Below are 13,478 nucleotides of genomic sequence, written 5' to 3' on the forward strand. Positions count from 1 at the left end.
GTGGTTTCGTCCTTAACAACTAACTGGCTCATCATTGCCTCCATCCTCTCAAGGCTACCCCCTAAATCATAACTTGGACCCTGAACTGGTTGAACCTGACTACTTGACACCCCATCCTTGACCTGCCCATTGAACCCCTTATTGAACTGCCCATTTGAACCCCACCAAAGAATGAACCCTGACCCCTATTTGGATTTTGAGCTAATTGGAAACCAGGGGGGCCATTGGAATGAAAATTATTATTATTATTGAAATTAATATTATTACACCAACCGAATTAAAATTACTACCAAACCCACTAGGTTGACCTCTACCTAAACCCCCTCCCACGAAATCGACCTGCTCCTCACCAACTAACAATGGACACGCATTCGTATCGTGACCCCCTCGGCAAAACTCACACTTATCAACCTTTGCCTTAATATCTTTAAGCTCTCTATTCACGTTTTCCAACACAGCGGCTATACTAGGGTCCATAGTGATATGGTTCATCCCACGGGTGGGTGCACTAGTAGTGGTATTAGAATTGCCACTTTGATACCGCTGATCAGATCGCGACTAGGACTGAGATTGGGCAAATGCCTCGAAACGCTCTAAACACTCGGCAACAGTAAGAATACCCATCATATGACCTCCCGCATTAGTGTCAAAACGATCACGAGTCTCTTGGGTGAGACCGTTATAGAATTTTTCACAAAGGGCCCAATTAGAAAGATCATGCTGGGAGCATCGAGCGACTAGGTTTCGAAATCGCTCCCAAGCAAGGTAATAGGGCTCGTCGGGCTCCATGCGGAAGGAGTGAATTTGATCACGAAGACGTGAGGCTTTAGCCGGCGGAAAATATTTGTTCAAAAAGGCTTGACGAAGGCCCGCCCAAGTGGTAAAAGTATCGGTTGGCTGAGAGTCCAACCAAGTAACTGCACGGTCGGCTAATGAAAAGGGGAAAAGCTGTAAGTAAGTAGCATCGTTTGGGGCTCCGTGAAGGCTAAAAGTAGCATGTATATGAGAGAAACGGTTTATATGGGCGGGGGCGTCCTCGTCCTCGCGGTCGTGGAACTGGATGCTATTGGTGATGGCTTGCATGGCATACGATGGAATCTGCCATGAGTTGTCATTAACTATGGGTGGAACGGTGATGGGTGAAGCAAGACCAGTGAAGCCTTGGGTGGCTTGTTGATGGACGGTTTGTCTTGTATTGGCCATTTGTTCTAAGTCTATGTTATCTGGGGCGCTAGAGGTGCTAGAAGTGGGACTATCGGGTGGGGAAGCTTTAGGTGATGTTTTAGGTGAATAGGGTGGGGTGGGTAATGGAGTGGTATCGAAATTAGGAAAATGAGAAGAGGATGAAGTACTAAACTTTGGGCCTTGGCCCAATCGAGATGATGACTCTGTGACTGGTGGCTTCGGCGGCGGTCCGTGCGAGCGTAGATGTGGCATCCACTACAAGCAAAAACCTAGATATGAGAAAAAAAAAAAACCAGACACCAGTCACTAAGACTCAAAATAAAAATAAAAGACTCGAAACAAAACAAAACACGTAGCACGTATATGTCAATAAAGTCTATCAAAGCTAATAAATGCGATTGCCAAGAGTCCCCGGCAACGGCGCCAAAAACTTGATGTGTGCTAAAGAGACTATTAAAATTAACAACTTAAGACTCTCTAAGCTAGACACTAAAAAGCTTTAAATCTAGACTCGACCTAAACCACACAATCGGCAAGTGTACCGATCGATCACTGTAGTATGACCTAAGGAAGTCCGGATATCGAACCACGAGACTCTATTAATCACAATAATTAGACTCTAATAAACTATGACAGACACGACTCAAACTGTTGAATTGTTTGGGGCGGGGGTTACTGAAAATCTAAGGAAATCTATTAAACTAATTATTAGACTAGAACTAAGCTAATACGAACTAAGGTGAAGACTTTTCTTATATGATAATGAAGACCACCTAGACTAGAATCCTGGATTGATTTTTATGAATTTACCAATTAAGTTAACCGCATGTTTTATGGAACCGGGATCTTGTGATACTAAACCTATTAAGACACCAACGAAGCCCCTCAACCCTTCTCGAGGTGAAACTTATGGCACTACCTAGGCCGTTAATCCTACCGGTTATTAGCCTTCCTTCCGGTTATCTAATGATTGTGTAAGTACCCTAATATTGACCTACTCTTTTCCAATTATAGATCTAGGGTAGTTTGGATTGCTTAATTTGACTTGATAGACTAATAAACCGACGGGGCAACTAAGGCACGACTTTTTCTAAAGGCTGTCGAAAGCAATTCGCCGGGTAAGATCTACCAATAGCCCTGCACCTTCCAGCTATGAGGACTAGTAGAATACTGAAATCTAGCAAATTACTATCACTTCTAGGGTTTATTGGCCAATTCACCCTAAAGGTCAGAGATCTGGCATGAACCTATTCTGTAGTAGACAACCACCTAGATTCACACGAAGCAATTTAATAATAATTAACCAAATTAAAGTACGCATATACACCAAATTAATAAACCAAACCTCTTACAATACACAATTAATCCATAAAAGACATGCAATTAACGAAAAAGGTTCAAACTTTATTTCAATCCATTCATCATAGTCTAGATGGTTACAAAGATTTAGCCAATAATCATTGTTTCAAACATCATAAAAATCATGAACATAACAGAATTCATCATGAAACAACTTGGAATTAAACGAAACGAGAAAAAGACGGGAAGATTAAACCCGAATGCTTCACTTAGAATGCTCCCGAACTCGTACCCGATAATTCCTATGCTTCAAAACCTTCAAAATAACTCAAAGTATGCTCTTGAATTCGCCTTAGGGTTCCTCCAATCGTAACTAGGGTTTTTTCGGGTTTAATATCAATATATATGACTTTTCTAACACAACCCTTGGTTTAATTCGAAGAAAACTGCCAGATACAGCCTCTGGCAGGGCGTGACCCACATAGGGAACGGGTCGCGGGGCGCCACCTTGTCCATTTAATTGTTTAATAAGTTCAGTCTCTCGCCGGGCGCGAGAGACTTGTCACGGGGTGCCAGAGAGTGATTTTCCAGCTTTTAACTTCGTTTCAGCTCCCCGATCTCTCCAACACTTTCCGGGACTTGGTGTTTCAGTATTGTGGCTCGTTTTTACTCAATTTTCAACAAATTTAAGCACCAAGACCTGAAAAACTCGATTTGATCAATAGTATGCACATTCTAACGAAACCAAAACTAAATATAACGAAAAACTATACAAACTGACATGAATAAAAGATGTATTTTGCAATACATCAGTTGACAAAGGATGGGTTGCAGCAGTTTCGGTAGTGATTGACCATGGACCATATCACCACCTTCCACAGCCACACCACGCCACCATAGACCATGCAATCATTCTTAGTGGATGAGAGGCATAGATATTGGCTGAAATCACTCAGGCTATTCTTTTCAGGTGGAATCATTGGTCGCGATGGGGTAGGGTGACGGTGGTTGCGGCTCTGCTCTCACTCTGGTGCAATGCCTCCATACGTCGTGCCCGGCTCCCCATCCTATCCAAATTCTCTCTAGAACACTCCCTCTCTAAGTTTGTATAACGTGTGGACATGAGTGTTATTTGAGGTTGGGTTGAGTTGAACAGTAAATGCAACCAATCCGTAGAGAGAAGAATAAGTTCTAGTACACGTCTATTTGTTTTAGCATTATTGTCGACGATTAGTTTCAATGTTTCATGTTCTTACAAGGAAAAAAAACATAAACTGGAATTCACATTCATACCATTTTATATTGGCAAAATGATGATAAAATATTTCTTTTTCAATTTCGAAACATCAGATAACATAGCAGGTGCATTTCAGTGGCTTGTTATTAAGTGAATACATATCAAAATTCAAAATAGACAGAAGAGTTTTTAACACTGTTATGAATGATGCGACACATGCCAATGATGCGACACATGCCAATATCGAGTATGGCAAACTCAGATAAGACAGCCATTGATCGTGTTATGAATGATGCGACACATGCCAATAATGCTACGATTGTGAGCCTTAGAATTTCCGAAGGTGTTCTTCAAACTATGATAGACGCAGCTGTTGGGAAGGCTGTGAAAAAGGCTATAAAAAAGTTCAAGGAGCCCCAGGCTACTCGCTCCAATTTTTATCTAGGACCACATTTCCTTGCTCATAAGGAGGATCTTGTTCATGCCTCAACTGCAAAAGATGAGCTAAAAAGGAAAAGGGAGGAAAATAACTCCCAGAGCTCTATGAAGAAGAACAAACAAAAGTCTAACCAGAAACCAGTATGCAAGACCTGCAAGAAGTGCCATTATGGAAAGTGCAGGTTCAAACCAAAATCCCAATCACGACCAGGGGCTTGTGGGATCTGCAAATCAAGGGAACATAAAACGTTGGACTGCGAAGACATGGAGAATGCAGTCTGGTTCGGCTGTGATGAGAAAGGCCACATCAAGACCACGTGCCCTAAATATGTCAAAGGAAATGCAGCTAAAGAAGGAAAGCCTAAGAATGAAAGCGCCTAAATACCTGAGCCAGTTCATAAATAAAGGCCTCAGGTACATTCCCTAATTTCTATCAAGAACTTTTAAATGCTAAGAGTTTTTTTTATTTTTGATTCGAATACCAATAAATCCTTCATAAACGATAGGTATAGCAAGCTTTTAAAAAACGTTTCATAAAACCCTATATATTAAGCGTAAGGTAAAACCTACAGGTAGAAAAATCCTCAGGAACCATTCCTTCCATTCCTGTCAGAAATCTTCAATCATAAATCCTAATGTACCCTCTATCCAGATAAAGTACAACATTCTATAAAATTCATATCCCTTTGATCTCCATTGATTTCGAATACCAAATGGTATGACGAAAGCACCATATGAGGATTTGTGTATCCTAATATGTTCCATAGATTGCTTCCATGCCTGATCAGTATGGGGGTTTAATGCATGGAACCACAACGATATTCAAATAAGCATATGGTACCAAAGTCAACCAGTAGTATTCAAAGAGGATATCTAGAAAATGGAAAAAAAAATTTCTCAAGTAAGTGTCTTTGATTAAATCTGTGGGCTCATACATGAGTCACTCATTTGACACGAGCAAGGATGGATGAACTGGAGCCTGAGATTCGGAAAAATCTCTGTAATCTCCTTGTATCTCGATTATCTTCTCCTGAGACTACCCTGTTTACCTCCAGAGAGGCGAGTAGAGTTAAGATTTATATCCCATTTAGGGCTGCATCATTATTATGAAATCTCCAAGACAGCTAGTACCATTATTGGAGAGGGTCGAAAACCCTGATTTAGTAAGTTTTGAAATAGAGGATTCATATAGCCTAACTCAATATTCCTAGAGTTCGGTATAATTAATTAAGTAAGACGGTTCATTATGCTCATGCATTATTACCGCCATCCTAAATAGGCATCGAACAGGAAATTCCATCAACTGCCCAGGATCGTCGATTTGTTCGACTAATGACAAGGATTAGCTATTCCCTGAAATTAATTAAGCACTGGTTGGAATAACCATCTTACCTTAAGATAAGCTTTCTATAAAGATTGATATATAAGCTTCAAGGCTACTCCTTTGGAGACCTTGTATAGGTAGAATGGTAAACATCTATTGCTGGGACAATAAATTGGTAAGCCCAATATTTGGGATCTGAAAGTTGCATTGGAAACAACAAATAAGATCATACAAATCCCTAATCATCTGTGAGAAGCCAATATTCGGCAGAAAATCAAGGATTACGGAAAATGGCGAACCTCCTGGATTCTTGATAAGGAATAAGGTTCAACAAGAGATATCACCCAGGAAGGGTGTACCAAATTGTTGAATTTTTAGGCTAGTTAAGCCCTGAAAATATATAGAATCATTCGAAGGAAATCGAATGTATCAAGGTCAAGTAGCTTATAAGCTAAAACCTATGTAAGAAGCTTGACGGAACTCGCAATATACTGCACACTAGTGACTGAAGGATGTATTTCACCAATAAGTCAGGAAACGCTATCACACAATGATGTGCAGATTTATGATGTGATAAGCATCCTGTGTCGATTAAGGGTCGACAAGATTAGAAGCCCCAAAAAGATACATGTACCTATTATAAAGGTTATTTGGAGTACCTTAGAGGCTCAAAGGTACTGGGGAAGATTAAGCACAATATAAGACAGAAAATACATCCTTTACATTAACAAATCTCGAGGTCGAGATTTCTTTTAAGGGGGTGAGGATGTAACACCTCGAAAATTTGCGTCCTATAATATATTGACACGTGTCATAAGCTTGGACGTGTTAATGAATACTATAGAGGGACTAAAGTTGACAAACATAGAAAGTATGTGAATTCAAGGGTTCAAAATGTCAAAAATGGATAAATATGCCATACAATGTCCCTATATGATGCTTATACCCTTAAACGAATGGTCCATGAATCATACAAAGCTCATTTTGAAAGAAAGTGAGAAATTACAAACTACAAGGGTTAAATGTGTCAACATGTTTAAGTTATACCTCTGAGTGACCTTTTAGCAAACCCGAAGCTTTGTAAAGGTAAATTATGCTCACTAGAATAAGTGATTAAAATTTCATAAAGTTCCGTTGTAAAATGAGGAAGTTATGACAATATTCGTATCCTAGGGGTTAAAAGCGTCAACGATGAAAATTATGACTTTTTCGGGTAAACATAAAGTGACCAAGGACTTAACAAAGTAGGTTTAAGTCTTGGAGCCCTTATAAGTAAATATAAAGGGGTCAAAATGCAAGAAACAAAGCTAAACTGGCCTTTCGATGAACCAAGGGCCAACCTGCATTAATTAAAAAGATTTGGTCCTGATCAGAAGGCCCATGCGGGCCGCGTGGCACATATCAAAATCTTACGCGGGCCGCCTGGCCCGCCCAGATGTAGAAGATCGTTTAGCTTGCCTGTTCAGCCTTCTAAACGACATGTAATGCCCTTAAACCCTTCCAAGAGGCCCCTAAACACTTAGGGACACTTGTAGAAAGATTGTGGTCAGTAGTAGACTTATTTGTCAACAATTTGTGGATCAAAATCCACTATAAAAGGCCATGAAGATGCAACATTTTTCCACACACCTTCATTTGCACTTCTGGTCATTCTTGGAGCTCCCAAGCAGGCTCAAGTCTTCACATTTCGTGCATAGGACCTTTGTAAGTATGCTTGACCTTTTCTTATTGAGTTTTCGCTTAGTTTTAGCTTAGAAGTCAAACCGTCGTAATTAACGGTTGACTTAGCGATAAATCATTATTGGTCCAGTGATTTGTCGGATCAAAGGTGGTTATAAGTTGGTAATCATGTGGGCTTTAAACCCTTAAAAGGTCACCCTCTGATTCCCACTCTAACTAGGTCAAATGTCGGGTCAAAGTTGTTTATAAAAAGTCAACAGAAGCTTAATTTTCGATTTAGCGCATAAGGAGCAATGTAGAAGGCGTATAACCTGTTTTACCACTCATATATCATGATAATAAGTATATTAACTAGTCTAAGCTTGTTTCATCCGACCATTTACTATTTTGACCCGGTTCGGAACCGAAAGTCGCAAAGCTTTGACTTTTTCTTTGACTTCAGTTCTGACCCGTTGTGGTATGATTTAGATATGCCTTAGGACTCTCTTAGGACCAGGTTACATGATGATACAACCCTCTGTGACCGGTTCGTTGTTTGTCCGAGTCTTTTACACATTTCCGTTAAACGCCTAAAAGTTGACCATAACGCCCTTCTCACTTTAAAACGAGAATTTTGGACATGTGAAAGGACAATAACCTTAGTTACGGATTTCTAAGCATGTCCCTAAAATTTCACGTCAATTCGAGGACTAGAATAGGAATTATGCTAAATAGCGCAATTACGGAAACTTTAGTAATTAATCGGCGCAATTAGCATAAAGCCTATCTAAACCCAAATTTCGACACCAAACCTTTTACACACTGATGTAAAATAATATTTTGAGATTTTTAAAGATTTTTAATTATTTTTAACCTGCACATTACCTGCGGTTATGGCACTGATTCGGTAAATACCGAATATACCCTTTTCGGACATAACTTGAGTTCTACATTGTATTTTGACCCGATTCCAGTTGCTACTGATTTTAAATAATAAATAAAGTATTTTGGACTTTATAAACTATTCGGAAAACTCATATTTCCTGTAGAACTCAGAAACCTCTTTTATAATCTTTAAAATGACCGAAATACCCCTACGAGGCGTATATTGGATTTAAACTCGTTATGGGCATTACGGAAGGTATCCTACTAATACCACAACCTATTTAGAGCATATTGACTTAGGAAACCTGTATAGGACTCTTACGGTTACCCGATACGCCTCCTGCGCGTGCGGTTCGGTTTATGTAACTGGTTTGCATAAATTAGCCGAAACGGGTCAAACCTTATCATTTTTATCTCCAAATTCAGAATGTGCTTAGTTTACCCATCATAAACAAGTCTCCAAACTTGTTGGGTCTAAATCACATTCCAATCCGGTCTTCGCTTAATCAGGCGTTTTGAACCGTAAACCTTTCCTTAAAACTAACCGGTCTAAGTTATGACTTAAATAAAGACCCGTTAGGAATCTAATAGGTTAATAAAACCTTCGTTCCAGATTGAGAGCCCCAGTAGAAGTACTTGCGCTTGCTGATTAGAATATACGGCTGAGTATAAATTGCTTTTGCTAGCTCAGGTAAATACTTTTAACTTATTTTCCCTATACGGGCTTGGGATACGGTATTATAATAATACCGCTTGGTCGGGTATTGAATGTTTAGTCGGATTGTGATTAAATTATTGAGGTAACCCGCTTTAATCTGTATTGTTTGAAATAAAAGCCTTTAGGGGTTAATGACCATGTCCCGGATATCCCTGGCATCATTGTATTATAAAATGGCCACGCCTTATGCACGAGGTGTAGGCATACTCCTGACAGTGCATAAGGGAAACGATATCTCACTCTCTTGTGGGCCTATACTTGTGGCGTGTCTGTTAATCTTGACTCGATTTCTACATCGGGCCCTGAACGTACAACGAACATGTAAATCTGTATACAAGATTATAAAGATAATTGTCCCAAGTTATAAAAGATATGTTGTGCCTTGTGCATTCAAATCAATTTTATTAAACCTTTTCAAAAGAGTCGGTTAATTGTATTTACCAGTGTAAACTGACGTATTTTCCAAAAAGGTTAAGTGACAGGTACTGAACGTAATTGGCTGGAAGTTCAGGGCGTTAATAAGGAATCTTGCAAGTTCTAGATGCCTAAAGTCTGTTGAACAGTTTTCTTTTATTTGATCCGCCTGTGGATCTTTTACTTCCCGTTGTAATACTTTGGCATTACTTAATATTCAGAATGTATATATATTTCTTTTGCTTCCGCTGTGCATTTATATATTGTGTTGTTTGACTATGATGACATCAACTACGTCACGATACTCCCCACCGGGCCCACCGGTGATACGTGGAAATTTGGGATGTGACAAGTAGGGTCTTCTGCATTTGGGACCTTACAATGTTCTTGATTACAATATGGCTGGGCTCAATGTGATTGGCACTAAGGAGGAACTCAGTTCTGTAAGTCATGGAGAAGGGGTCAAAGCGGGTTATATATGAATTTGCTCTCGCTCAATTGCAGGGATATAGGGGCAAGCCACCTGGATAAAATTGATTGGATTCGCTCATAACCTTCATCTTTTTTGCAGGCAAGAGTTGCAGCTTACGAACACTGGGATATTCCGTTTGAAAGACTTTGGGGGGGGGACAAATTTGCTTCTAAGGCGGTGTCTTAAGGCAGTGGAGTCTTTTGCATTTGGGACCTTACAATGTTCTTGATTACAATATGGCGGAGAAGATTTACATGGATGAGTGGATGAGTGATGATGGAAATAGGATGACCAAGATTGATAGGGTCCTTGTGTGCAAAAAAGTTCTTATCAAGATGGTCTTGTACCTCGATCACTGCCTTGCTTAGACATCTCTCTGATCATTGTCCGCTGTTTTTTGTTGGGAAGGATCTCAGGTTTGGACTGAATCCTTTAAAGTTTTACAACTCCTAGATTTGTTCTCCGGATCTAAAACATGTTGTTGCAGTTTCTTGGAGTGATGTCCTTCTGGTTGCCTTTAAAGAGTTATACCTTATGCGCAAGCTCAAATACCTCAAAAATAATATAAAGAAGAGGTGTTGTAACAAAGATGTGGCTGATAAGCATGGCAAAACACTTTTGATGTGTTTAATCTGGCATGGAAATCAGAGCCGAGGACGGTAGGGCCTCTAGTGTGGATTTGTTGTAGTGTACTAACACCAAAAAACAACTTGGAGCTTGATTACCATAATAAAATGGATCTGAAGTAAAAGGCGAGAGTTAAGTGGGACGTTGATAGTGGTGAAGATTTTCCATGACATGGTCAAGGGGAACATTGCTAGAATTCGTGTCAATGGGTTGTCTATTAATGGCCATTGGGAGATTGAACCTGACAAGATTAAGCAAGTGGTGTTTGGTCTCTTTGAATCAAAATTCAAGGACATAAACATCACTCGACCAACTATCAATGACATTGAATTCTTGTGCCTTTCCGAGGAGGAGAAGCTTTAGTTGGAAAAGCATTTTTTTTCAGATGAGATTAAAGAGGCGGTTTGGGAATGTGGCAACAATAAAGCTCCCGACCCTAACGGGTCACCTTCAAGTTCTTAAAGGTGTTTAGGAAAGTCATGAAAGATGATTTCTAGGCTTTTGTTAAGGATTTTGAAGCCCATGAGCTCCTTAGATATGGGTGTAATTCTTCTTTTATGTCCCTTATTCCAAAACTAAGGACCCGATATCTCTTAAAGATTATAGGCCCATTAAACTCATCAATGCATGTTTAAACGTATTTCTGTACTTCATGGTATAAGGATTAAAAGAGTGATTCACAGGCTCATAGGCGTTGAGCAAACGGCATACACTGAAGGGAGAAACATCCTTGATGGGTATCTTATTATAAATGAAACATTAGCTTGGGCGAAAAAATGACAAATTAAAGGTATGTTATTCAAGGCTGATTTTGAAAAAGCCTTTGACTTGGTTAATTGGTCATATACTGATTCACTTTTTATGCATATGGGTTTCGGGGGATAAATGGAGGTTGTGGGTGTCTAGTTTCCTTATCTTGAGTAGAGCTTCCATTCTTGTTAATGGGTCTCCTACTAACGAGTTTGAATTCAAGGGAGGCATCAAACAAGGGGACCCACTTGCCTCACACTTGATCATGCTTGCCATAGAGGGTTTAAACATGATTTTGAAGAAGGTCGTTTATAACCACATCTTCAATGGCATTCATATTCCTAATAACGGCCCTGTCATTTCTCACATGCTTTACGCCGATGACGCCATGTTTGTTGGAGAATGGAGTGAGACAAACTTGTTGAACCTTGCTAGAATTCTCTATTGCTTTCATTTAGCTTCGGGTCTTAAAGTCTACTTTGCTAAAAGTAAAGTCTTCGGCATAGGAATGGGAGAAATGGAAGTCAAATCCCTAGCTTCCATCCTTAGATGTGAGCAAGCCAACTTTATGTTCACCTTCCTTGGGTTACTGGTTGGGGCTAGCATGTTTTGATTCAAGTATTGGCTTTTGATCATTGAGCGTCTCAAATCTAAATTGAAGTCGTGGAAAACTTCATGCCTTTCTTTTGGTGGGAGATTAACGCTTGTTAAAGCTATGCTTTGCTCCTTGCCTTTATACTATCTTTCTGTGTTTAAGGCTCAAATGAAAACCATTAATGCCTTGGAAAAGATTAGGCGAAAATTTTTATGGGATGGGGTTTATAATCGTAACAAGATCAACTGGGTGGCTTGGCGCAAAGTTACCATGCCTAAGCGATTTGGTGGCCTTGGTATTGGTAGTGTTCGGATTATGAACTTGGCTCTTCTTTAAAAATTGTGGTGGAGATGTAAAATGGAAGGTGATGATGCATTATGGCACAAATGTATTAGTGTTATTCATAAAGTCAAACATTTTGAAGATGGCATGATGGCTCTCAAATTGCTTACGGGTCTGTGGCAAAGGATATCTAGCATCGAGCATGATTTGATTGAGTTAGGGATCGATCTGAAGAGATTGATCTTGCGGTTAGTTAGCAAAGGAAACTTAACTAAGTTCTAGATAGAGTTGTCTTGGCTAATATTGTGCACTCGTTCTCTTGGAAGTGGAAAAGAAAAAAGCTGACAAATTTGGCGCTGGAAGAACTGGAGGAGCTGCAAGATATGCTCAGATTCTTTCCGTTAGGGGTTGGTTTGGATAGCTAGATTTGGAAAGTGGATAGTATCAAAGGGTTCTCGGTTCAGTTAAGGAGAAAGACAACCAAAGAATCTTTGTTTGGTGATGAAGAGACTATGTGTGAATGGATCAATTGAATTCCAATCAAAATCAATTGTTTTATTTAGAGGATCCCGCAAAACGAAATTCCAAGGCGCTGAGAATCTTCATGCTCAGGGTGTTGTTTTTAACTCGGGCCACTGCATTGCTTGTGCAGGGGTTGTTTAAATGGTTGAGCATGCCTTTCTTGATTTCCCATTTGTTAAAGCTATATCGAGGAAAAAATCAACCTAGGCTAGCTAGGATTTTACCAGCTTCTTAGTTTTGCAGCAGATTTATGATTACATTCTGATGGATGCGACGACGGGTAAACCAAAAAAGGTTCTTCGCATCATGTACTCCACCATCTTTCTTTGCATCATTTACTCCACCATCTGGTTCATATTCATATGGAGAGAAGGCAGGATTTTCAGAGACATGAAACTTTCGATCAACAAGGTGCATGAAGACTTGATTTCCACTTTGTTTAATTGGGTAAATCACAGGTCTAAAAATCTAAACTGGAGCTGGAGCGATTGGGTCTTAAATCCGGTTTACGGTATGTAGTCTTGTCTTTGTTACTATTTTTGTTTCTTCTTTTTCCTTCTTGTTTCTAGCCTTTCGCCTGAGTGTATTGTTGTCTCTTTTCGCTTTAATAATATTGGCGTTATAAAATATATGAAAATAAAAAGAAATCTTTAATTAGTCATTTATATAATTAAAAATTTGATTATTATCTATCTACATCATTTTGCATAGGATATTACGTTTCCTTTTTTTAAACTTGTTGCGGCCACCTGAAACACAATCAACATCTGTTTCAGAATTGTTCTTTCGATCGTGAAGATGGTGGGTCATGCGCAGCAATGCACGCACCACACCATGTATTTTTATTCTTATTACAAAGAATAAGCTAAAGGCCCATCGGTGTGCTGTGAATAGGGGTGGCAACAGATCACTTGTATAAGACACGATTAGACCTATTTTTTGAAAATTACACTACGTGATTTTTTAACTTTTTTAAAAATAAATAAAATTAGGAGGCCAGGATCCATCATGTCTTCTTCTTGGTACATAAAGCATACAACTTTGTTATAGACATGAGATATAAAGTAGTTA

The sequence above is a fragment of the Helianthus annuus genome, chromosome 12 (assembly GCF_002127325.2).
Source record: "Helianthus annuus cultivar XRQ/B chromosome 12, HanXRQr2.0-SUNRISE, whole genome shotgun sequence".
NCBI classification, from domain to species: Eukaryota; Viridiplantae; Streptophyta; class Magnoliopsida; order Asterales; family Asteraceae; genus Helianthus; species Helianthus annuus.